This window comes from Mustelus asterias, chromosome 8 (assembly GCF_964213995.1).
Source record: "Mustelus asterias chromosome 8, sMusAst1.hap1.1, whole genome shotgun sequence".
In the NCBI taxonomy this organism is placed as follows: Eukaryota; Metazoa; Chordata; class Chondrichthyes; order Carcharhiniformes; family Triakidae; genus Mustelus; species Mustelus asterias.
Window position 1 is genome coordinate 103,678,039 of NC_135808.1, and position 25,023 is coordinate 103,703,061.

Here is a 25,023-nt window from a genome sequence, read left to right on the forward strand (position 1 = left end):
TGTATGATCCCTTCTTTGAGGAGCCGCTGAACCTCAGATCTGATAAAGATCCGGTCTTCAGCGCTGTAACGCCTACTTTTAGTAGCGATGGGCTTGCAGCCTGGTACCAGATTCTTAAATAAAGAAGGTGTGGTGATCTTCAGTGTGGAAAGATTGCATGCAGGGCGCTTTGGGCAATTTGGAGGCTGCGGCTGATTCCCTACTGCCAGTGAAGGGAGTGGCCCACCGTACTGTAGGATCACACTCTTCATGTGGACCATAAAGTTTAGTCCGAGGAGAATTGGTGCGCAAAGGTGCGGCAACACAAGGAGCCTGAATCGCTCGTAAATTGTGCCCTGCACCTCTAGGGTTACCATACAATGTCCTTGGATCGGTACAGACCGGGACCGTGATGCCATAGAAATTGTCTGTTTGGCAGGTAGAACCCGGAGTCCACACCTTTTTGCAGTGTCAAGGTGAATAAAACTCTCGGTGCTCCCACTGTCAAACAAACAATACACAGTACGACCATTTACCTTAATGTTCATCATCGAACTGTCAAGCCTGTGATGCTTTGTCTGGTCCAGAGAGATCGACGCCACCGTTGGCCCCCGGGCGTCACTGCATGCAGCCGAGGTTGATACTGAGGACCCCTGCTGGTCGCTCCTGGTCGTCGTCGACCATGATGGCCGCCCCCATGAATCGCACGTGGGTGAGGGCGCCAAGCGTAGCGACTCCTGGTGGTCATCCTCCTCCTCCGTCAGCCACGATGGCGCCATCCTGGATTCGCACGTGGTCGGGCCTCGCGGGTACTGCGACGTCGAAGGAGATTGTCTCCGCTCTGGAGGGTCACAGGCTGCACTGCCGTTCTTGGGCTTCGACCTGCAAACTTTAGCATAGTGCCCCTTTTTACCGCACTGACTGCAGATCGCCGTTTTTGCTGGACACTGTTGCCATGGATGCTTGGCTCCACCGCAAAAATAGCACCGCTGGCCGCCTGGAGCTGCCGCCGTCGTCGCGTCGATATGGGAGCGCGAGCCCGTGGGGCGAGGAGGGATTTGTGCTTGCTCCTGCCACGTTGTCTCCGCGTGGTCTTCGGGGTACAGAGCCAAGCTTTTCGACGCTGCCTCCAGCATCTCAGCCATCTCCATCGCTTGGGTCAAGTTGAGGTTCCCTTTCTCTAATAGCTTAAGCCGGATGTACGAGGACCCTACCCTTGCTACGAACGCATCTCGGGCGAGGTCGTACATATATTGCTCAGCCGACACATCTTTGCAGTCGCAGCCCCTGGCAAGCTGCAAGAGCTCATTGGCGTAGTCCTCCATGGTTTCGCCCGACTGCCGACGTCGTGTAGCGAGGAGGTAACGAGCGTGAATCTCGTTGGGTGGTCTCGTGTATCGTTTCTTCAAGAGCTCGATGGCCCTCGGGTAAGTGGTGGCCGCACGAATCGCAAGATAGACCGTGTCGCTTACCCTCGCGTGGAGGACCTGGAGTTTGTCGTCGTCCGTAGTAACTGCTGCAGAGGCTGCCAGGTAGTCCTCGAAACACTTCAACCAATGGTCGAAGGTGTTAGAGGCACCGACCGCACGTGGGTCCAGCGTCAGACGCTCTGGTTTCAGCATTTGCTCCATACTCTCTTTACTGTCGAGAGTTTTGTGTTTGTCAATAAAATTGATGCACGACAATCAAGCACGAGGTACAAGGCTTCAGCGATTGAAGGCTTTTATTGACAAACAATGGAACTATCTAACACGAGTACACCAATCCAGACTGGAGGGGTCCCGCCTGAGCAGAGGGTCTTATACCTCTCCCCAGGAGGCGGGGCCCGACCGGGATGTGCCATAACAACATCTACCACAGGTATATTAATCCCACAGTGTAAACACCCTAACCCAACAACATTATAACAACCCCACAGTGGCAACACCCTAACCCAACAGTAACATTGGAATAACCCCACAGTGGTAACCAACGATGGTTCACCACAGATGCTCTTTCATCAGAACTGAAAGGTCATTGAACTTAAGTTAACTCTCTTTCTTTCTTTCTAGTTACTGCCCAACCTGCCAGGTATTTCCAGCATTTCTTGTTTTTACTTGAGACCTTTCCAAACATTTCAAGCTGGTTCTCTGATAATATGCTTTTGTTGTTTGTATTGCTACAGATTGCAAATAGTCAAAGAACCGTCAGAAATTATATTTGTAGTCAGCCAAAGCGATATAGATTTAAAGTTTGTTTAAGCATTTGGAATTTGTATTTATTTTTAAGAGTCGCGTACATAAGACTAGCTTATATTTTTACATGGAAATGCGTGATCAATGAATGCGAAATATGTTGAGTGAAAGAAAAAGTTTTGTTGGTTTTATATCATTGGTGCTGCAGACCACAATTGGTTAATGTCATGTACGACACCCTACTCTCTAGTTAGAGCCCTCTGTATAAAGAAAACCACAAAGGAGAGTAATGGAGAGGAAACCGATCCAGAACAAGCAGAAGAATAAGAAAGGGAGAGAAAAATAAATAGATGTTTAAAGAAAAAGAGATACAAACAGGAAATGAACAAGTGAGGACAGAGTGGCAATTTGAAGAAAAAGTGATTAATGCTTATTTGGCAGTGAAATAGGAAACGTTGGGTCAAGTGCAATAATATTTGAAGATTGTTTCTTCAGTGGTAAGCAAGACTAAACTTTGAGTCATAAACTCCACATAAACAAATATGTCTGGTAAATTATTATCTTTCAAGTGCATTTGTTTTCTGTAGAAATCTGGATGAGACATCCTAAATGATACAACGCTGACTTTAACGGTGGTTTGACTGTGGCTGCTGAAGAGTATACCATTAACAGGGAACTCCATTAGCATTGTCGTAAGTCTGGTACCGAGTGGTCAATTCTATTGCTGAGCAGATAGTGGGAGCTAAGAAGAAGACAAGCTAAAATGAGTCAAGGCTTTTAAACACATCTGAGCAGAAGAAAAGTCAGGAATAGGAAAATAAAAATCAAATATGAAATGATAAAGAAGATAGAATGAGGATGACAGAATGATTTGGTGAGCAGAACTAATGATCAGGCAGGGGACGAGGCTAGCCCATTGAACCTGGGGTGTGCTGACACCTGTGATCGTGGTTTGCTTAATCTAGGGTAGAGTAAAGGATTAGCGTAGTTAACAAGGTTAAACCGAGGCTTTACCTGATGCAATTTTTCAGAGCCATTTCTGCCTTTTGGCTAAGATGAAGCATTAGAACAAGCTCAGGAGGGGCTGCAATGCCTCATCTTCACAGCTTGAATCTCGTTGGATCGAGCCCAAGATGGGGCGCAATGTCTTGTCTTGTAAGCTTGGATCTGGTTTGTCCTTCATGTGGTGACCATGACTGGGCTTATTTTGAAATGGCTTTTTCATTAGAATTAAAGTACCGAAATGTACCACTTCGGATCTAAAATAAACTAGTGGCCAGGAATGTCCTTGCTCTTGCTATGCCATGATCATAAATCCCATTACGTAATTATGCCAGAGCCGTATGGTAAAGTTAAAGTTTATTTATTTATTTATTAGTCACAAGTAAGGCTTACATTCACACTGCAATGAAGTTACTGTGAAATTGCCCTAGTCGCCACACTGTGGTGCCTGTTCGGGTCAATGCACCTAACCAGCACGCCTTTCAGATTGTGGGAGGAAACCGGAGTACGGAGGAAACCCACACAGACACGGGGAGAACGTGCAAACTCCACACAGACAGTGACTCAAGATGCAAATCGAACCCGGGTCCCTGGCGCTGTGAGGCAGCAGTGCTAACCACTATGCCACCGTGCCGCCCACAAAAACTGCTCATAAAGTTACGGTGATGGAACTTAAGCAGTTCCAAAAATAAATCCTAGCTAATGTTTACTTTTTATTGAGTTAAAACTGTGTTGTCTATGTTTTTTGTTAGATATAGTTACCTTTCCAGTAATAAAATTATTCCTGATATTGGAATATATATTTCTAGATTGGGGTGTATTTTAACACCATGGCATACAAGCTAAGTAAATCAAACCAATTGGCCTACAAATATACCCTGTTGCCATTTTGAATATTGAGTGGTATGGTCAAATGTATTTGCCCTCCACCCTATTAGCTGCGAGTTGCTTAGTGTTTTTGGTCCCCTGCCGAAATCCAGCAAATTAAATTGAAATTGATGTTTTATAAACATCATTGCCATCTGATATTTGGCCCCTTCAAGCACATCCTTCCATTTCAATGTCAGTTCCAATAAATGATAACAGAATAATATTTACAGCAGAAGATTTAGAAACTCAGCAAAGAAAATCTAACTATTCAAAAAAAAGATGCAATGACTATTTAAGAGTTAGTTGTAGTGCATTTGGTTGCACATTGTCCGCTGATTCGTCATTGTCATCCGCTGCCTCTTGATTTAAGGATGATGACTATTCAGTGTCGGGAATTTATGACATGAGTCAGCATATGACGGAAAAGACTGATTCTTGACCCTCAGATCTTTGGACACGTGGGGCAGGACATGCCATGATGTAGTGGGATCCAGAGTGCAGGATTCTCTTCCTTTACTTTTCTTTCCTGTTGCCATCTGCCTCATCATTAAGGCATTGTAACTCAAAGCATGATGCAACTTGATGGACAATGGTGGCCATTCCGAACGATAGGTCGTGCACTCTTCCCAGTCATCACTGTCAATGCAGCTGCACTTCAAGGACAGCTCACAACTGTCTTTTTTTGTCCTCCCCTGGAATGTTTGCCATTTGAGAGTTGAGAAAACAGGACTTGGCAGTGGGGGACCAAGTTTTAATCCATTCAGACACAATGTCCAGTCCATCAAAGTTGATTTTGCAGGAGTTTTCCCCTGAATGCTTGTCGGACAGGCTTCCAGAATAACAGTTTTTTTTTTGGTAGTCCTCCCATTGAAGCTGGTGGATATAGAAGAAGTATTGCTAATGGAATTTCTCTCATCCTCTTGTGCCACTGACACACAGTGCAGGTCTTGGTGCAATTAAGGAGTGATGGCAATTGCTCTGTAGGCAAGGACTTTTGTTGACTTGGTAAGGCCTTTGTTGTCAAACACTTATTGCCAGAGTTAGTTGAAGGTTGAATGCGAAGTGATGCATTTTGGAAGAAATAATGTAGGGAGGGGTTATACAATAAATGGCAGAGTCATCAGGAGTATAGAAACACAGAGGGACCTAGGTGTGCAAGTCCACAAATCCTTGAAGGTGGCAACACAGGTGGAGAAGGTGGTGAAGAAGGCATATGGTATGCTTGCCTTTATAGGACGGGGTATAGAGTATAAAAGCTGGAGTCTGATGATGCAGCTGTATAGAACGCTGGTTAGGCCACATTTGGAGTACTGCGTCCAGTTCTGGTCGCCGCACTACCAGAAGGACGTGGAGGCGTTAGAGAGAGTGCAGAGAAGGTTTACCAGGATGTTGCCTGGTATGGAGGGTCTTAGCTATGAGGAGAGATTGGGTAGACTGGGGTTGTTCTCCTTGGAAAGACGGAGAATGAGGGGAGATCTAATAGAGGTGTACAAGATTATGAAGGGTATAGATAGGGTGAACAGTGGGAAGCTTTTTCCCAGGTCGGAGGTGACGATCACGAGGGGTCACGGGCTCAAGCTGAGAGGGGCGAAGTATAACTCAGATATCAGAGGGACGTTTTTACACAGAGGGTGGTGGGGGCCTGGAATGCGCTGCCAAGTAGGGTGGTGGAGGCAGGCACGCTGACATCGTTTAAGACTTACCTGGATAGTCACATGAGCAGCCTGGGAATGGAGGGATACAAACGATTGGTCTAGTTGGACCAAGGAGCGGCACAGGCTTGGAGGGCCGAAGGGCCTGTTTCCTGTGCTGTACTGTTCTTTGTTCTTTGTTCTTTGTTCAGCTGGCACAACTGACCTGGTGTTGGATCTCCTTGCCAATGATGGCCTGTTGAGAGAAATGGCTACCAAAGTATGGAGAATGCTGAACTTATTCCAGAGTCTTTCCTTTAACATGTATGGGAGGTGAGATATTTGGCTGACCTGGGGAGGGATGTTCCAGTCCCATTGGCGGTCAATGGAAAGCTGCCTCCGCCAGCAGAAAACACACCCTGGGGGAGAGACAGAAAATCTCGGCCCAGGTCATATCCGAATTTTGGTATTACACCCTTTAAAGACAAGCCAAGTTTCTTTTATGCAAAATTGACTAAATTGAGAGTAGTTTGCAAATGCAATGTAGAATGGGCAGCAATACGACAATCTTCTAAAAACTGGAGATCATTTATATCTATAGTTAGTTTTCGCATGGAAGCGACTGAGGTTAAAGAGTATTCCATCTAGATGCTGGTTAGTATTGATGCAGGAGGTCAGTTTATCCTTGATGAAGCGAATAGTCACTGTCAGGTAGATTGTTAATAGTATGGGGGTCATGCTTGACTCGAGTTCAGATTTTGAAGGTGCCTGTTTCAAATCTTCCACTCAAAACAGTTGCAGTCAAATCATCATGAAAGAATTGTAGGATTATGATGAAGTTTCTTGGGCATCCAAATCTTTGGAGCACAATCCAGAGAGCCCCATAATTTACTGAATCAATTCCAAGTGTAATTCACACCCAATCTGGAGAATCTTCACACAGCCAATTGTGGAATTGTGAAATTAATACCAATATTAATTGATATTGGTATTAATTAATATTGAGTATTAATACCAATACTCAATACCACAGAATTGTGGAATGAATTAAGACTCTGTGCTTAGACCACTGGGCGTGAACATTGTCATCACTGGGATTGATTACATTTAAAATACGTGACCTCAAAGATCAAAAATGAGCAGTCTTCATTGCCTGACAGAACAATTCAAAGAAAGCCCTGGGGGAATCCAACAGCATGCTGACCATCATGACATACTAACCCGTTCTGAAACTATTAATGCCATCTATAGGCCAATGTCAAATGGACAAATTCCCTTTCATTCACAGAGTGGCGTTTCTTTTCTCACCTAAGAATGGCAATGCCATCTGTCAACTAGAAAGATCATTTTGAATAAGTCCTCAACCATGAATCCACAGTGGTAGCTAATATTAAAAAAGGGTGGCATGGTGGCACAGTGGTTAGCACTGCTGCCTCACAGCGCCAGGAACCCAGGTTCGATTCCCAGCTTGGGTCACTGTTTGCACGTTCTCCCCATGTCTGCGTGGGTTTCCTCCGGGTGTTCTGGTTTCCTCCCACAGTTCAAAAGACATGCTGGTTAGGTGCATTGGCCGTGTTAAATTTTCCCTCAATGTACCTGAACAGTCGTTGGGGTGTGCCGACTAGGGGACTTTCACCGTAACTTCATTGCTGATCTAAGCCTACTAGTAACAATAATAATAAATAAATAAATATTTTTTACCCTGTCACCCAGTACCCTGTGGTAGACTCAATGAGTGAACCACCACTGATGGGAGAGCTGCAACAAGCAATCAAACAGATGAAAAACAGCAAGGCCTGTAGCCCCAATGGTATCCAAGTGAGGGCTTCAAATTTTTGCTGCCATTAAGATTCCATATGAGAACAAAAAACAAAGAACAAAGAAAATTACAGGACAGGAACAGGCCCTTCGGCCCTCCAAGCCTGCACCAACCATGCTGCCCGACTTAAATAAAACCCCCTACCCTTCCGGGGACCATATCCCTCTATTCCCATCCTATTCATGTACTCATCAAGACGCCCCTTAAAAATCACTACCCTATCCACTTCCACTACCTCCCCCGGCAACGGGTTCCAGGCACCCACTACTCTCTGTGTAAAAGATCTGCCTCGTACATCTCCTTTAAACCTTGCCCCTTGCACCTTAAACCTATGCCCCTAGTAATTGATCTTCCACCCTGGGAAAAAGCTTCTGACTATCCACGCTGTCCATGCCTCTCATAATCTTGTAGACTTCTATCAGGTCTCCCCTCAACCTCCGTCGCTTCAGTGAGAACAAACCAAGTTTCTCCAACCTCTCCTCATAGCTAATGCCCTCCATAATAGGCAACATCCTGGTAAATCCTTTCTGTACCCTCTCCAAAGCCTCCACATCCTTCTGGTAGTCTGGCGACCAGAATTGAACACTATATTCCAAGTGCTGCCTAACTAAGGTTCTATAAAGCTGCAACATGGCCTGCCAATTTTTAAACTCAATACCCCAGCCGATGAAGGCAAGCATGCCGTATGCCCTCTTGGCTACCTTCTCCACCTGCGTTGTCACTTTCAGTGACCTGTGTATCTGTACACCAGATCCCTTTGCTATCAATACTCTTAAGGGTTCTGCCATTTATTGTATATTTCCTACCTGTATTAGACCTTCCAAAATGCATTACCTCACATTTGTCCGGATGAAACTCCATCTGCCATCTCTAAGCCCAAGTCTCCAACTGATCTATATCCTGTTGTATCCTCTGATGGTCCTCATCGCTATCCGCAAATCCACCAACCTTTGTGTCGTCCGCAAACTTACTAATCAATCCACTTACATTTTTCTCCAAATCATTTATATATATTACAAACAGCAAAGGTCCCAGCACTGATCCCTGAGGAACACCACTTGTCAAGCCCTCCATTCAGAAATGCACCCTTCCACTGCTACCCTCTGTCTTCTTTGACCGAGCCAGTTTTGTATCCACCTTGCCAGCTCACCTCTGATCCCATGCAACTTCACCTTCTGCACCAGTCTGCCATGAGAGACCTTGTCAGAGGCCTTACTGAAGTCCTTGTAGACAACATCCTCTGCCCTACCCTCATCAATCATCTTCGTCACCTCCTCGAAAAACTCAATCAAGTTCATGAGACACGACCTCCCCTTTACAAAACCATGTCGCCTCTCACTACTACGTCAACTTATTTCAAAATGGCCTTAGACTTACAAAGAACAATACAGCACAGGAACAGGCCCTTCGGCCCTCCAAACTTACAGAGGTGTTTGAAGTGTCCCAACCTCCCACACTCCCTATTGGACAATCTTGGTGTCTGTGCTGCTTCTCTGCAACAGGTGCAGTGCTGTTCAGGAGCAGAATAGCAAAGAGGAGTTACTGCCCATTCTTTCTCCTAGGTTTATTAGCCTCTCTGGTACTATTTGGGAGCAGGGCAAAGGACATCTGATCCTGTATTCTGTGCTGCACATGTGTTGGTTTGGGAAATATATATTTTTAACTTATGTGATGCAATGTTCCGCAGTTTGGTAAGCTCCACATGTTTAAACTTCCTTGCCAATTGTTTCCTCCTCTGCACAGTCAAGCCACTTCAATGTGCCTAAGCCACAGCAAGACATGCACATATTATGCAGAGGAACAGATGTTAGCTTCTGTATTAGAACAACAACAACTTATATATAAATGTATGTTTGGCCGAAGTCAAGTAATAGCCAATTAGGTAATGAGTCTATTTGCTTTCCAATTAACATAGGAAGGCAGCACACTACAAAGTGTTATCTAACTTATGGATGGAGTGTGGGGGCAAATCAAGTGATGAAGCCTCCACAATACATTTAATCACAGGAGGCAACCTGTGCACCACCAACACCAAACTCCCAATCATTACCATCCACTGTGACAGCTAGTAAGTAAAAAAATCCTGAAAGAGGTAACTTCCTTATACTCACCTGCAGGTGTTATTATAGCACATGTTGTAATCCACAGGGAGAATTTCTGGCCAACTATTTCTCAGCTAAAAAATGGATAACAAGCAGCTGAAGGTCTAGTGGAGACCTTGCGGGCCCATCAAGTTTTTACATTGACCCCTGTGATAACCCCCAGAACTTGCATGGGGAATCACTGATTGACCTCCCTGTTGGATTCATTGAATATGAGCTCCCTGAGGATTGGTAATTAACTTACCAGATGCAACTCGTATACCTAGCACTATAGAAAGCAAGCCCCCGAGTGGGTCCTTTATTTTATTTATTATTTATTAGTGTCACAAGTAGGCTTACATTAACACTGCAATGAAGTTACTCTGAAAATCCCCTAGTTGCCACACTCCAGCACCTGATCGGTACAGGGAGAATTTAGCATGGCACCTGGAGAATTTAGCATACCCAATGCATCTGGTTAGGTGCATTGGCCATGCTAAATTCTCCCTGTATGCCTATTCGGGTACATGGAGAATTTAGCATGGTCAATGCACCTAACCAGCATGCCTTTCAGAATGTGGGAGGAAACTGGAGCACGCAGAGGAAACCCACGCAGACACGAGCAGATTCTGCACAAATAGTGACCCAAGCCGGGAATCGAACTGGTGTCCCTGGTGCTGTGAGGCAGCAGTGCTAACCACTCTGCCACTGTGCCCGTATTGCTTTGTCCCGGTTGGGACCTGTTGGTGTTCACCATAGGTTTGTGGTTTTGCTTGACTTTATTTTGTACAGTAAAGCACTGCTCTTTCACAGCTGACTCCTGGAGATATTATAACCCCCATCTCTTTCATCCAAATCAAATAAGGTGTGGTTTAGCTTTGCAAATCAGGATGCATTGTAGGATTCAGATGCGACATTCAGGGAGAAATGGGAGAAGCATGTATGACACATGCCAGTCCCAATTATCCAGGGGTTGAGAGAACTAAATGACATGAGTTCCATTGTGGTCTTTCAAGGATATGGAGGGAGGAATTTCTAGAGGACACACAGGAACTGCAGATGAAATCCCATAAGGTGAGGGACCGCCAATCCTGGTTGGAATTTAAAGGAGGAAAAGGGCAATCCTGTCCTAACTATATTCTTCACCATATTCCAGGCACCTCTTACTGGCTTCCTTCCCCCTCCAGAACTGAGATTTCAAGGGCCAAAATATTCAGAATGCGACTTTTTTTATGAGGTTCAGTAATTCCATCCTCAGTGCTCAGTTTCTCTTGGAAAATGACCATTGCCAATGTTTCCGAAGAAAGCCGCGTCTGGAAATTAAAACAGCAAAAAGTAATCTGCTGGAGTCAAGAGTCTTGGCCTGTGTTGTAAATGAACAAAGCAATTATTCAGTGACCTAGTTGATTTCTCCGAAACAGATGACTGTTAAAATGTAAGGGGGCGATCTTACCAGAATTTGGCAAAGTGTTGGTTCCGGCAAGAAAAACAAAGTGAATCCCACCAATGGCTCCGACGTCATTCCTGACCAGGTCTTGAACTTCATTGATGAAACTTCTGATGGCCACAAGAATCACGCTGTGCCCATGGCGGCTTCCCTCTGATTCACCCACCATGGCTGAACGTAAGCATGCCAATCCCTGGGGAGATGCATATAAACAGTTCCCAGTGCTTGTTGCACAACTACTGTAGGGGATGGCAGCCAGGAAGCCCACACCATGTTTCTCAGAGGGAATCCTGGGGGCAGACTTCTGGATGGAGTGCAGCAGAGGCAGAATGCACTCTATCCCCACCCCAGGAGTCAATACTGCTGACTACACTTTCCCTATCCGTGTCATTGCAGGACAAAGGTAACAAGTATGAGCAAGCACGCCCAGCCAGGGTAATGCCAGAACCCTCACACAGTTTGAGAAGAGAGCCCTCGAACAGGACGGGAGGAGGAAGAGTGTGCCTGCACTAATAGTGAAGTGGGGGCAGCAGACAAACATGGGAATCCTTAAAAAACGCTGCCATTCCTCAAGTCTCAAGAGAGTAATCAAAGTTCCCTCCTTTGTCTCCTGTAATGTACTAAGACCTTGCAGGCAAAGCAGTCAAAAATGCTAGACCATCCTTCATCCCCTGGATCCACCGGACTAGAGCAGCTCCCAGGGCGATTTCTCCAACCATGAAAGAGACGTTGCAGTTGTCACCCACATCAGCACAGATACTCAAACCTCGATGGGTTCACTAAGTAGGCAGGCTTCTGGGTCGCTCACTGGTGAGCACCTCACAGCTGAAGATTCACTGCAGGTGGAGGCAGTAATGTCCCAGGGAACCGGCACTCAGAGGGATTCCGGAGGTCAGGACTCTGCTGGGCCCCCTGCCAATGATGTGCCCCTGGTCATTCCAGGGCTGATGGAACTGCAAAGGCAGAGTTGTGGGCATCCCTCTTCGGACTTGCAAGGCTGACTAGAGGAATCCCATCGTCCTATATCCAAGGAGATTGTCCCGTCACTCCAACACAATGAGGCCAACACTGTGAGGGTGGTGCCCGCTGTGGAGATCTTGGTGCAGGATGTGTACTCCATGGCAGGGGATGTCCACACCACAGTTCATCTCATACCTTCATATCTGAGGGCATGAACTCCATGGTGCAGGAATTCAACTACATGGTGCAGGCATTGGTGGGATTCCCCAAGTGTCTGTGCCAGAGGATCGTGGGGCTTCTGAACCTCACTCCAGCTGCCCCTCCATCCCATGGAGGACCACTGGGCCTATCGGGCACCCAAAGTGATGTGGACCGTCTGGTGCAAAGCCTAGTGCCTTCAACCCAGGAGACCATGTGGGTGTCCAGCCTATCTGAGTCCCTCTTTCCTGTGAGCCTCCAGCCCCTCACACCGATGAGGGCAGCACTGCAATACCAGTTCTGCCCGGAAGCAAGCCAAGCCCTCAAGGTCCAGGCCCCCAGGGGATGCCTGCAAAGGTCATCTCAGGAAACAGGACGTGGAAGTCAGCAGGCCTCCGCAACCTCAGCTGTGGACCCTGGGTAAGGAAGATTAAGAAGTGATCGGCACCTAGTTGACATGGGTGAAAGTAGGCACAAGGTCACCGCGGCATTTAGTTACAAATAATAAATCACAGGCACTCCACCCTGTCATTTCAATGCTGCCAAGCTCGGTGGACCCACCCAGTGCTTCACCCCTGTGGAGTGTGAGAATGGCTGTGCTATGTCTCTCCCACATGGAGGGCAGAGTAAAGAAGCTCTGCTGCAGGCAAACCCCCACCCCCTAACCTCTGAACACCCTTCCCCTGACCACGCTTCCCCTGACCACTCTTGCCCTGACCACCCTTCCCCTGACCACCCTTCCCCTGACCACCCTTCCCCTGACCACCCTTCCTGAGATCCCATTCATGGAAGGAGCAAACCCCACAGAATGTGGACATCACAGCGTTGCGGAGAAAACTGGGATTTTCTGTCCCATTTCCAGCAGAGAGCTGGCACAGCAGCATGAAGCCTCCGGAGTTCAGAGCTGTGTTTTTACTTTGACCTGGGTGAATGCTATTCTCCCAGAGTTTAATTTCCCGTGGATAAGAAAGGACATTGCATGTTGTTTCTGAAAAAATGTTTTAATTTCCTTAGTAATTATATCAGTGAATTTATGATCTTGTAATAAGGATATATTTAATCTTCATCAGGGAGTTTTGACTATTCCAATTTTTGGACAGAATGAAAGGTAACTTTGGGGTCGGAGCTAACAGTCAAACTATATTCATGCTGAAGTTTAGAACACTGATCACTGGTGCTGTTGAAAAAAGTCCAAAAATAGATTCAAAGCTAAACTACGCTTTTCAATCCCCCTGGGATCCTATGATAAACCTTGGCCCTTACTTGATACGCATGCCATTTATGAGATTCACAATTAATGGTCTGGGACGTCAGAAGTCAGGAAATAAAGGGAAGAGCCTGTTTCCCTGAACCTTTGCTACTCCACCTGCGATTTCCTACACAATCATAAGCACTGATGGAGGTTTCCTGAGTCCATGTGCAATATATCTCTCTCAGTCCTTCAAAGCAGGGAGGGTGATTTCCATGGAGTCCATGGCAAAAAGTTTCATGTGGTCTTTTTAGCATGAGGAGGCTTTTGCACTGTGGCGACTACGCAGTTCTGGTTGATCAAGGGACTCTCCCACTCTTACTGCCTGCCATAGATATATTGGAAGGATGTATAGGTTGATAATCAACTTGTTTTGTCACATCAAGTGCTAACCACAGTGCATGGTGGCACAATGGTTGGCACTGCTGCCTCACAGTGCCAGATACCCAGGTTACATTCCAGCCTTGTGGAGTTTGCACATTCTCCCTGTGTCTGCATGGGTTTCCTCCGGGTGCTCCGGTTTCCTCCCACAGTCCAAAGATGCACAGGCTGGGTGGATTGGTCATGCTAAATTGCCCCTTAGAACCCCAAGATGTGTAGATTAAATGGCTTAGCCATGGTATATGTGCAGAATTAAAGGGATAGGGTGGGGGAGGGGGCCTGAGTAAGACACTCTGTCAGAGAGTCAGTCCAGACTTGAGGGGCCAAATGGCCTCCTTCTGCACTCCAGGGATTCTATGATTCTAAGAACACATCTTCTGTGGCCACCAAGTCCTGGGGTTGGACTTGGACACAGAGCTTCTGACTTAGAGGTAAGGTTGCTAGCCACTGCAGTAAAAGACCTCCTTGTGTAGTGTATATTATGAAATTGTAACTATTCCCTCTTTAAAGAACTCTGATGTTAGTTGTATGGTTCTTTAGGACTCATATAGTCTTGAAATCAAAATCCTCCCTGAAAGCACTGTGGGTGTACCTACCCCAAATGGACTGCAGCGATTCAGGAAGGCAGCTCACCACCACCTTCTCGAGGTCAATTAGGAATGGAGGATAAAAGTGCTGGCATAGCCAATTCACGTCCATGTTCCATGAAGGGATTTTTAAAAAGCAAATACACGGCATCTCTCCCTTTCTAGTTTATCTCCCATCTCCCCTCATGTTCACACTTGGGTTCATTTTGTTTACGAGTCTCATCTCTTTCCCCATCCCTAATAAAGTTCTCCCCGTGCAACATCTCAATGCTACCAGACATTGTGAATGATTTCCTCTCCTCAGGTACTGTCCCAAACCCTTTCAAAACTGCCATCAACAACCCCACTCAAAGAATGGGCTTCGATCCTATTGTCCTTGAAAACTATTACCAATCTCCACTACTTCAGGCTGGAGCCAACTGGATACAACCTCAGCAGCACAGTTAACACTAAACTCAAGTTTCAACTACATATTCATTCCACAGACAGGGCTTTTACGTAATTCCTTACCTTGTTTGTGCCAAATCTCCATTGTTGCTGCTATGTCATAACCTCAGGTGACTACTTGTCCTCTAGATAGCTCACCAACCTTATTTACTACACTTGATGCACTAATGTACATATCTGCTTTGGTTACATTTCTCCCCTGTCTAAACCCTCTTTTTTCTGAACTATTCATTATAATGCCATTTGTCTCTCTCACAGCCCTCTGTGTCTCTTGCCTGTTCTCTCTTATGTTTAATCAAAGTGCTTCATCTCTCAGCACAGGCGAAAGAATATATAATTCAAAAATAATTTTGACTGAGATAATCCTTCTTGTGGTATGGCTAACTCAGAAAGGAAGTTGCGCTGCTGTGAGGGAGACTACTTTTGCCTGGACCTGGGGAACTAATGCCACAGAACCAGAAGATGTGGCTCAATGGGCAGTTAAAGAGGAAGATATCCATTGAAAACTCTGCTTGGAGTTAATTATAGAGCCTATCTGAACTGTCGAGCATGTCTGCAGCTGTTTATTCATTTATTTTTCAAGAAAAAATCAAACTCTAATCCTGCTTTATTCTGCTTTTCATATTGCCCCTGTGCATATTTTTGAATGATTTATTCACATCATTTGTCTCTCTCTGTTCTCTGTCTATCTTCGTTTGATCGTGTCTCCCATCAAGGCACCCTTTGAATTCCTTTCAGTGAAGATGTTCCCTGTCCACCATTTCCACATCCAAATGGTCCTCCAACATTTAACAACATAACTTCGACTTATAAGTTTAGAGTTTATTTATTAGTGTCGCAAGTTGGCTAACATTAACATTGCAGTGAAGTTACTGTGAAAATCCCCTAGTCACCACACTCTGACGCCTGTTCAGGTACACTGAGGGAGAATTTAGCATGGCCAATGCACCTAACCAGCACGTCTTTCAGACTGTAGGAGGAAACTGGAGCACCCGGAGGAAACCCACACAGACACGGGGAGAACATGCAGACTCCACACAGACCGTGACCCAAGCAGGGAATTGAACCCGGGTCCCTGGTGCTGAGAGGCAGCAGTGCTAACCACTGTGCCACCGTGCCACCCCTTTCTGAAGCAACACTGTGGGTATGTGTGACTGTTTCTTCATATAACAACTTACTATTATATTAGCACCTTGAAGGTAATAAAACATCCCAAGGTGCTTCACAGGGACATAATGAAACAAAGTATGACACTGAGGCACATAAAGGCATGTTAGGTCAGATAACCAAAAGCTTGGACAAAGGTGGGGGTTTTTAAGGAGAGTCATAAAGGAAGAAAGCTAGGTAGAGAAGCAGAGTGGTATAGGAGGGAATTCCAGAGCCTGGGGCCCGACAACTGAAGGCACAGACACCGATGAAGCAACAACTAAAATCGGGGATTTACAAGAGACCAGAATTAGAGAAGCGCACCATCTTGGATGGTTGTTTGCTGGAGGAGGTTACAGAGAGGGAGAGGCAAGGCCATGGAGTGATATGCAAATAAAGATGTTCTTTGCCTGAGTACCAATGTAGGTCAGTGAGCACAGGGGAAAGGGTCTTGCAGACACAAGCAGCAGTTCTTTCATGGGATTTGGGCATCGCTGCCAGGCCAGCGTTTATTGCCCATCCCCTTGAGAAGGGGGTGGTGAGCTGCTTTCTTGAGCTGCTGCAGTGCATGTGGTGTAAAAACACCCACAATGCCTTAAAGGAGGGAGTTCCAGGATTTTGACCCAGTGACAGTGAAAGAACCTCCCAGTCAGGGTGGTGTGTGGCTTGGAGGAGAAATCCCAGGTAGTGGTATTCCCACACACCTGTTGCACTTTCCATCCAGGTGGCAGAAGCATGGGTTTGGAAGGTGCTGTCGCAGTAGCCTTCCAAGTTTCTCCAGTGATTCTTGTATCTGGTACGTTCTTCTGTCACTGTGCACCTGTGTTGGAGGGAATGAATGTTTACTCAGGCAAAGAACATCCTTATTTTAAAATTCTCATCTTTATTTGCATATTACTCCATGGCCTTGCCCCTCCCTTTCTGTAACCTCTTCCAGCAAACAACCATCCAAGATGTTGCGCTCCTCTAATTCTGATTTAAGATTAGCTGCTCTGTCCTGGATGGTGTTGAGCTTCATGAATGTTGTTGGAGCTGCACTCACCTCGGCATGTGGAGAGTATCCCATCATACACCTGACTTATACCTTGCAGATGCAGGACAGGCTTAGGGAATCAGGAGGTGGGTTGCTCACTGTAGGATTCTCAGCCTCTAACCTGCTCTAACCAAGAGGCGGGAGTTTCTGGCAGCACTTGCCCAAAAACTGGAAAATCCCACCCAATGTCAACGGACCTTTGCATAGTCTGCAGCGCCCCCCCCCCCCCGCCACTCCCCCCACCCCGCCTGCTACAATTTCCCCAGTGGGCAGGACGGGAAAATATCCCCCAGTTTTAAGAAGGCTGGTTCAGTTCAGTATCTGGTCAATGGTAACCCCAGGATATTGACAATGCAGATATCAGGATGGTGATGCCATTGAATATCGAGGGGAGGTTAGATTCTCTCTTGTTGGAGATGGTCATTACCTGGCACTTGTATGGCATGAATGTTACTTGCTATTTATCAGCCCAAGCCTAGATATTGTCCAAGTCTTGCTGCCTATGGACTGCTTCAGTATCTAAGGAGTCACGAATGGTGCTGAATATTGTGCAGTTATCAACGAATATCCCCACTTCTGACCTTAGGATGGAAGGAAGGTCATTGATGAAGCAGCTGAAGATGGTTGGGCCAAAGATACGAGCCTGAGGAACTCTTGCAGTGATGTCCTGGGCCTGAGATGATTGATATCCAACCACCATCTTCCTTTGTGCTGGGTCTGACTCCAACCAGCAGAGAGTTTTCTCCCTGATTTCCATTGACTCCAGTTTTTCTACGGCTCCTTATGGTGAATTGGCATCTGTGTCAGTTTTTAAAAATGTATTCTTGGAATGTAAGCATTGCCAGCATTTATTGTCCATTTCTTAATTGCTCCCGAGAAGGTGGTTGTAAGCCACCTTCTTAAGAAAAGTAAGTTGCCGTTTTGATACATGTGAGTAGCTTGCTCAGCCATTTCAGGAGTCACCTCTGTGGTTGTACACGAGCAATTCCAACAGCAGAGGCCTGACGGAGAGAGCGCTGTCAAGCCTCTGCTGTTGCAGCCGGCCTCAACCCAGCAACCACCCCCCTCCCCAATCGCGGGGGCCTATCCGTGGCCAATCACGAGCCCCACACTGCCCAAACATATTGTCCCCGCCACCACCCAGACCGAACCTCGCCTCACCGATTGCAGGCAGAGCAGCAGCGCCCCCCCCCTCCCCTCCTCCACTGATTACCAGCAGAGCGGCAGTGGCCCCCTCCTTCCTCTCTACCAATCGCCTGCAGAAGGGCAGCAGATCCCCCTCCCTCCCTCCATTGATCACTGACAGAATGGCAGTGGGCACCCCCCTCCACCCCTCCCCAATCCGGCCACCAGGCCAGGCTCCTACCCTCCAGGCCCTGCCCATTCCAGCCCCACCCCTATAGGCCACCCTTCAAGCCCCGCCCTTTCAGGCCCAGCCCCAGCACTGGAAATCTGGCTCTTGTAAGATCACAAGAGTTGGGAAATTGGGCGCAATCCTGATCTCTCGGCTCCCGCCCGGTTTTACCAGCTCGCTCCGCCTATCGATGGGTGGGGCAAACCGGAACAACCGTGGCCAATGTGTCTTATTGTCTCATGGTTCTACAGTCTATACTTGTCTTTTAAAAAATGGAATTTATTTGTGTTCATAATATTCCGACTGTTGTGTTGATGTAACATTTTTATTCTAGAATTACTTTGAATTACAGTATCATCAAGTGGGTCATATTTGGTCATTAGTGATAAATAAAAACAACTTTCTAATATTACCAAAATGAATTGAGTGAAAAACTGAGATAAGACACCGGCAAATATTTAAGTTAACACAACATGCACAGAATGTATTTCCCATTTATGGGTCATCCAATTTTATTGAAACATGACTTTGCAGAAACAATTATGGATGTGATTAAGGGGCTTGTGATTATTGTTTCTGTATGATGCACAAACATAATCCTTTCAGAACTACCAACAGAATTCCTTACACATTACTCAAATGGAAATGACACCACATTTACAGTGGTCCATTTCACAGTGTGCCACTATTTTGTAACATGAACCAACGGGAACCAATAAGAAACTACTTAAAATTGGGTTCATTTGATGTCCGTCCAAAATGTTTGCCCAATGCCGTGCCTTTAATGTGAAAATGATGGAAACAGAAATACAACCCAAGAGGTAAGATAAATATTGCACTTTTGTGCTGTTCTTTCAAGGTTCGAGTTTCTTGCTGCGTTCTCCTTAAATTATTTTTTAAAAATCCAGTGACATTTTCTCCAAACTCCACTATCGCCCCCTTTGGCAAAGCATAAATGCTATTCTTGTACTGTGTATTACAAAATATCGATCCTGACAAAGTCCTTTATTTCTTATATTCGGCTCCTGCAAAAACCCTGATGAGAAAGCTCCTCTCGCTATATGCTAAACAGAAAATAAAGAATATTTCATGGAACCCATGGTTTGACAGCTAAATAATTCAATCTTCCAGGGCTTAACTGACCCCCAGCAAACTTTCAGCTGAAATGCAATGCTATGCAGAACAGTTCGAAGCAATTAGACCGCAGCCATTAACATGGTTTGTAAAATAAATATTGTTGGACTTAGGAGAGGCAAAGCTTGGTCAAAACAGTTCTGGCTGTCAATTAGATTAGGATTTACAAGCATAAAATAATAATCAGAGTTGAAACGACAGTTGCAACTTTAATTACTTGCCGATAAATGTCGCTAGCTTTCTTTGAAAATAGTCTACACATCTTTATTAAATATAGTTAAGAACTTGAACTTAATGAACAAATCTAAACATTGCATGAATGCTTGGTGCCAGCATCTCACATTTTTCCATATCCTCATTCATTGCAAGTAGCTAACATTCTTTTCTAATAGTTTGGAGAACTCCAGGGTGGAATTTTCCTGAATATCAGTAAAGGAAGATTGTGAGCTGGAAAAGCAGAGTTGAAGCCATCGGCATCAACTGTTGCTTTCTCTGCTGTATCGTTCTGGAGATACTGATTGAGCCCACCCCGCCAGCAGCTTAGGGTGGGATTTTCCAGCCCCGCTCGCCCCAAAACCGGAAAATCTTGTCTGAGGTCAACGGACCTTTGCATGGTCCGTCCCCACCCACTTCGATTCCTGTGGCGGGCGAGACAGGAAAATTCCCCCCTTAGCATTTTGAAGATCAGGCACCATTTCTAAAGGCCACCCCAGTGCACAAAAGTTGATATGGAACATCTGCCCCCCACACAAACCCTGCCCTCCACCGGCACTGCCTGGGAAGGAGCCTCCGCCCCGAGCGATGCACTCACCTCAGTCTCTGGGATGTCTATCTGTCAGGTGCACGCCTTGGGAGACCAGTTTTTATTTCACAACAGTCTGCCTCATGCCAAAGTGAATGGACTTTCTTACGGGGGGGAGGGGGTAACGGGATTGAGATTCTGGTGCTAAGGTCTGATAATGATATGTAAATTCATGGAAATGATGTTCCTGATGTTCAACGTTGGGAATTCCATTATTTCACACGTTATGTGTTTATGGCATCGTGAAATGCAATTTGGACATCTCCAAAGTGAGATTTTCTGCTCCTGTTGCTAATCCCATCTGATGAAAACAAGAGCAGAAAATCTCCCCCAGGGTTTTAAATCTCTAGTATGCTCATTATTAAGTTTGGTTTTATAGCTCTCTCAGCTTGATAGGAAAGGTACACAGCAATTTGACATTTTAATAGAGATCGGTTTTGAGCTTTGGTGAGTTTTGAGTTCAAGCTAAGAGAATGCTAGTTATTATTTTCCTTTCTGAAAACCTCTTTAGATTGTAGATGGGTAGGTATCAGCCATAGTCCTCAGAGTCCATCGGCATCTCAGAATCACAGAATTGTTACAGTGCAGAAGGAGGCCATTTGGCCCATTGTGTCTGCACCAGCTCTCAAAAACGAGCATGATGACTCAGTGCCATTCCCCTGCCTTTTCCCTGTACCTTTGTATGTTTGTTTTAATCAAACGGTTATCTAATGCTCTCTTGAATAACTCATTGAGCCTGCCTCCACCACACTTCAAGGCAGTGCCCAAACCACTCGTGTGAAACAGGCCAGAATCTTACCACTGGTCACGCCTGTGGGATTTTCCCATCCTGCCACAGCGAAAGGAGATTTGACCGCCAAATTCTCCAACCTCACTGCAGCGGGGGAGTGTGTGAAAGGCAGGTAAGATCGCACCCATAGTTTTTCCCTTACATCACAATTGCTTCTTTTGCAAACTCTGCTTTAATTCTGTGCCCTCTTGATGTCTTTCTATTAGAGAGACAATTGGTTATACAGCTTGAGGGGCACCACTCCACATTAAGTATTGGGCAAGTGAGGAAGGCAGGTCCCAAGTCTACCTTAGCCAGATTGGGAATCAAACCCATGCTGTCGGCATTATTTTGAACCACATGCTAGCAATCTAAGCTAACTGGCCACCTTGTTAGAATGTGTAAGCCTAAGAATGTAATTGTGTGTGCTGTTTTCAGGCACTGACAGTGTGCCAAGAAGCGTACATTCAGAGTGAGCCAGAATATAGCAGTCACTTTGAAGCCATCGGGATGGACAGAGGACTCAATGGAAAGTTGGCAGCAGAATTCCCGTGTAAAGGACAGGTCCTGTTCACACTGAGCATTAATAAAGGAAATACAACTTTTTTTTACATTTACAGAAGAAATAATGAAGTCAGCATTTGCTGTAAATCCACTGCATATTATTGCTGCTATTATCTTACATATTTATTGTCAATATAACTTGGGTTCAGCAGCAGATGTGGTCTGATTTATGTAGCCATTTTCTGAATTTAATAAAATCATGTGAGGCCACATTATATTCAGTAATACTGGGCAGCATGATGGCACAGTGGTTAGCACTGCTGCCTCACAGCGCCAGGGACCCAGATTCAATTCTGGCCTCGGATCACTGTCTGTGTGGAGTTTGCACATTCTCCCCGTGTCTGCGTGGGTTTCCTCTGGGTGCTCCGGTTTCCTCTCAACTCCAAAGATGTGCGGGTTAGGTTGATTGGTCATGTTAAATTGACCAGAGTGTCAGGGGGATTAGCAGGGCAAATATATGGGGTTACGGGAATAGGGCCTGGGTGGGATTGTGGTCAGTGTAGACTCAATGGGGCAGATGTCTTCCGGCACTGTAGGCATTCTACGATTCTAAGTACCTGAAACAGACATAAAAGATTAATAAAAGCAAATTACTGCAGATACCTAAATTAAAGATAGAAAATGCTTGAAATATTCAGCAGATCTGGCAACATCTGTGGAGGGAGAAACAGAGTTAATGTTTCAGTTCCATGTGACTCTTCTTCAGGCCTAAGGCATAAAAAGGTTACTGCACAACATTAGAGCTCATGGTGCTAGTGGTGATATTTTAGCATGGATAGTCGATTAGCTAACACTCGTGATAAATGGGTTACTTTCAGATTGACCAACTGCAACTAGTGGAATACATTGGCACAGTGATCAATGCTGGGGCCTCAACTATTTACAACATGCATTAATGACTTAGATGAAAGGACTAACTGGACTGTAGCCAAATTGGCTGATGATGCAAAGATAGGTAGGAAAGCAAGTTGTGAGAAGGATACTGAGGGTGGGATTTTCCGGCTGTGCTCATCCCAAGGCTGGAAATTCATGCCTGAGGTCAATGGACTTTTGCATGGTCCGCCCCCGCCCGCTTCGATTTCCGTGGCGTGTGGGACAGGAAAATTCCGCTCTCAGCGTCTGCAAAAGGGATATGGATAGGGTAAGTGAGTTGCAAAATGTTGGCAGATGGAGTATAATGTGGGAAAATGTGAGGGTGTCCACTTTGGCAGGAAGAATAGAAAAGTAGAATATTATTTAAATAGAGACCGAATAATGCTGCACTACAGAGGAATCTCTGTAGTTATACATGAATCATAAATGGTAGTATGCAGGTACAGCAAATAAGTAGGAAGGCAAATGGAATATTAGCCCTTGTTGCAAGGAGGATGGAGTATAAAACTAGGGAAGCCTTACTAAAACTGCACAGGGCATTGGTGAGGCCATATCTATCGTGGACATTATTGATCTCCTTACTTAAGGAGAGATTTACTTGCATTGGAAGCAGTTTGGCGAAGGTTTACCAGGCACATATGTGCATTGAAAGGGTTTCTTATGAGAATAGTTTGCCCAGAGTGGGAGTACTCTCATTGGAGTTTAGAAGAATGAGAGATGATTTTCTGAGCAGCTTTGATAGGGTAGGTAGTGTAAGGATATTTCCCCTCATGGGGGAATCTAAAACTAGAAATAGCTTCAGAAGCAGACAAATTATTGCCCACTATCTTATTCATTGCCGTAACTTTATTAATCTGAATCAATTGATGTTGTAGCATGAATTTAAGGTTCAGAAGATTGAATGAATGATTGTTGGGGACCAAGTCTGTGCACTGGAGCATTGAGAAACACACATACCTAGAATTCATAGAATTCCTATGGTACAGAAGGAGGCCATTCAACCCATCGAGCCTGCACCAACAACAATCCCACCCATGTATTTACCCTGCTGATTCCCCTGACACGAAAGGGCAATTTAGCACGACCAATCAACCTATGCCACACATTTGATTTGATTTATTATTGTCACATGTATTAACATCTTTGGAGTGTAAGAGGAAACCAGAGCACCCAGAGGAAACCCACGCAGACACAAGGAGAACGTGCAAACTCCACACTGATAGTCATCCAAGACCAGAATTGAACCCAGGTCCCTGGCACTGTGAGGCAGCAGTGCTAACCGCTGTGCTACCTTGCCACCCCAAAGAAAGAATTGAAATACAAGAATTGAAAGGAGACTTGGGCCCTGAATTACTTCAGGTATTCTGCTGTGACGGGTGCTATACCTTCATCAGCAGTGCAGCTGTACATGTCTCACCGAGCCTTTTACTGCCTTTCTGATGAAGGTCTGACAGTAGATAGGGTATAGCTTCAAGGAAATTCCTGGTCCGAGCTACCCAAGTCTGCGTAGAGTTATCCTGTTGGGATTTTAAAGCAAAGGGTCAAAAGCTGTGACAAATCAAGGGATTTGATTTGATTTATTGTCACATGTATTGGGATACAGTGAAAAGTATTATTTTTGGAAGCTATACAGACAAAGCATTCCGTTCATAGAGAAGGAAAGGGTGCAGAATGTTGTGTTATATTCATAGCTAGGGTGTAGAGAAAGATCAACTAAATATATGGTAGGTCCATTCAAAAGTCTGATGGCAGCAGGAAAAAAGCTATTCTTGAGTTGGTTGGTAGGTGATCTCAGACTTTTGTATCTTATTCCCGACGGAAGAACGTGGAAGCGAGTATGATCAGGGTGCGGGGGGTCCTTGATTATGCTGGCTGCTTTTCCGAGGCAGCGGGAAGTGTAGATGGAGTCAATGGATGGGAGGCTGGTTTGCGTGATGGATTGGGTTTCGTTCACAATCCTCTGTAGTTTCTTGTGGTCTTGGGCAGAGCAGGAACCATACCAAGCTGTGATACATCTGGAAAGAATGCTTTCTATGGTGCATCTGTACAAATTGGTGAAAGTCATACAGGACATGCCAAATTTCCTTAGCCTCCTGAGAAAGTAGAGGCGTTGGTGGAACCTTTGGTCTGCAACCCCAGTACAGAATCTAAGATTATTGTGACCTGGTGCACCTAACATAAGAACATAAGAACATAAGAAATAGGAGCAGGAGTAGGCCATCTAGCCCGCCCCGCCATTCAATAAGATCATGGCTGATCTGAAGTGGATCAGTTCCATTTACCCGCCTGATCCCTATAACCCCTAATTCCCTTGCCGATCAGGAATCCATCTATCCGTGATTTAAATATATTCAACGAAGTAGCCTCCACCACTTCAGTGGGCAGAGAATTCCAGAGATTCACCACCCTCTGAGAGAAGAAGTTCCTCCTCAACTCTGTCCTAAACTGATCCCCCTTTATTTTGAGGCTGTGCCCTCTAGTTCTCGCTTCCTTTCTAAGTGGAAAGAATCTCTCCACCTCTAC